This window comes from Otolemur garnettii, unplaced genomic scaffold (genome assembly GCF_000181295.1).
Source record: "Otolemur garnettii isolate 467f Iridium unplaced genomic scaffold, OtoGar3 scaffold00299, whole genome shotgun sequence".
In the NCBI taxonomy this organism is placed as follows: domain Eukaryota; kingdom Metazoa; phylum Chordata; class Mammalia; order Primates; family Galagidae; genus Otolemur; species Otolemur garnettii.
Window position 1 is genome coordinate 186,290 of NW_003852694.1, and position 2,789 is coordinate 189,078.

The following is a 2,789-nucleotide window of genomic DNA, read 5'->3' on the forward strand; positions in this document are numbered from 1 at the left end:
ACCCTACTCCTTGGAGCCACAGGTATCACCCCAAATAAGTCTCTTTTTAAGAGGGAGAGAGGGCTCCCTGAACAAGAAAAGAAAAAGTATTTTGACTTGGCAAAATCTCTTAGGAAACACGCTAATAACAAACCTACTAGCCAACACTAGTGGGTTTTGCTTGCCAAAATTCTTACATACGGAATATTTTTAGTATTAGATTGTCTAACTTGTTATGGTTAAAACAAAAAATAACACCAGAATCTATTGATTTACAGAGTAAAGCTTCCTAAAAATGTCACATAAGGTAATGTGATCATCTAAGTATAAAATGGAGATATGTCATGACCAAACATATTTTCTTGTGTAAGTGATGCTGCCACAAACATCATTTAGAGACCTCCTATGTTAATCATATGTTAATCTGTTCATCTTGGCCAGAGTATGTCCTAGAACAGTGGTTCTCAAACCTCCTAAAGCTGTGGCCCTTAAAATAGTTCCTGCGGGCGGTGACCCACAGGTTGAGAACCACTGTCCTAAGGGGAGATGAAGGGGACCTGAGCAACAGTCTAGGCAGGCCGGTTTTGCTCTATTTTGCAATAACTGTAGCACAGAGATTATTAGTAAAGCCTGATATTGGGTGAAATCCCTCATGACGTTTGTGAATCTGATTTGACAATTCAATTTGTGATAAGTTCTTGACAAACTGGTAAGTTTTATGCACATGGATAATGAGAAGTATGCATGAAGTAGCACTTATACAATCAAACATATGAAAACCCTCAACTTGACTTACAGCAGGAGTTGCCAGTCCCCCTCTCATGCCCCTAGAAACCTTTGTTGTACTTGGGCAAATTTCTGCACCTCTGTGACTGGGACCTTCTTTTCCTCCTAGAGCTGATGAAAGCTTGGCTGCCCTCACATCAGTGAATCTCAGGACTTCATATATAAATGTCCCAGCTTCTTTTGCTTTTCTAACATGCAAGGGCTATTTGAGACTGCTTGTTTAAAAAAAGAAAGGCACCGTTGTAGCTCAGACCATACCATTCCAAGACTGTAGGAAACCAGAACATGCCATCCCCAAATACTCTTCTTTGGCACATTTCAGGCTGGTTGTTGTGAGACACTATGGCACAGGAGTAGCTCCTTTAAAAAACTGCCTTACATATAAGAGAAATCTACCTTAGCAAAATTATCTGAATCCCCAAGACGGCTTCTCCTAGACAAGTTTTATGGTCTACAAGATTCTTATCTGCAAAAAAAAGGAAACCTTAATTCCCCACCCATTTCCCCTACTCCCCCTTCCACTCCTTGTCTCCCTTCCCACTATTCCTGTCAGTAGCTCAGGATACCAAATAAACTTCACACTTTAGCCCTTTTTGGAATTTCATATTTCTGTGGGACCCCTGTGAGTACACACACAGGATTAAACATGGCTTTCTTGCTGTTGATCTGCTTTTTGCCAAAGAATCCATGAGGCGAAGCCATTTCTCTCTCCCTTACAATGTGAAAAAGTTGTTTCTTATCTCCAATACTGGGAAAAACTCCACTGATATGAGAAAGGAGAATAAGCATAAAAGTGCAATGGAGGCTGACGGGCGTGAGATAAAAGAGAAATCAGAGAAGCAGGACTGAGTGCCTCCACTCACACTGAGAGTACCTCCCTCACTGTCCTGAATCACTGCGGGAGCTGAGTAAACGCCTGAAGACGACCCAGCCTCTGCACAGAGGCACACCTTGGTCTATTGCACACCTCGCTCTATTACACACCTCGTTCCATTGCACACCTTGCTCAATTGAACACCGGTTCTATTGCACACCTCACTCTGTTGCACTCCTGGTTCTGTTGCACACCTCGTTCATTCTATTGCATACCTGGTTTTATTGCACTCCACTTCCTTGAACTTTGCAGATAGAGTGTTTTTTACAAATTGAAGGTTGGGGCAACCCTGTATGGAGCAAGTCTATAGCTGCCATTTTCCTAATAACATGTGATCACTTCATGTCTCTGTCACATCTGTAATTCTCACATTATTTCAGATGTTTTCATTGTTACATGTGTTCTGGTGATCTGTGTGAAATTATACCCCCAGCTCACAGGAACAATGGACTCCCTGGGACTAATGGAGGAGCTCAGTGTTTAAACAGAAGGAAGTGGCCACGGCTGGGTGAGAAAGTGGTCACTTACTCCTCATTCTCAGAAAGGTGTTGCAAAAGTTTCACAGGACCTCCCTTTCTATAACCAAGCCAAACTAGTTTCTGTTTTTGCTTGACTGTAACTGGAAATTCCCCAACAACCACCAACAGACCACCTGGTGCCAAACAACCGACCATTTGGAATGAGCCAATTAACAGTGACTGGTAAATTGGGGCTTTAATGTCATCCAGTCAGGACTCTGTTCCTCAGTCCCAACTCCCCTCCCCCTCCTATAATTTTCACCTTATTAATCTCTAATCCAACCACTCCCTCATGGAGAGCACATTTGTTTTACAGGGAAGGCTGTGCCTCCCCAGTTTGCAGATTCCTTTTAGGAATATTCCTTTTAGCTAATAAAGTTCTCTTTTTGCCTCCACAAATCTCACTGGTCTTTTGTTGACATCTGTAATCAGTGATCTTTGATACTGCTATTGTAATTGTTTTGAGATGCTATGAACCATACCCACAGAGGACGGTGCTGTGTTCTGGCCACTCCCCTGACTGATTATTCCCGCCTCTCTCCCCCTCCTCAGGGCTGCCTATTCCCTGAGACACAGCAAGATTGAAATGAAGCCAATTAATCACCCTACAATGGCCTCTAGGTATACAAGTG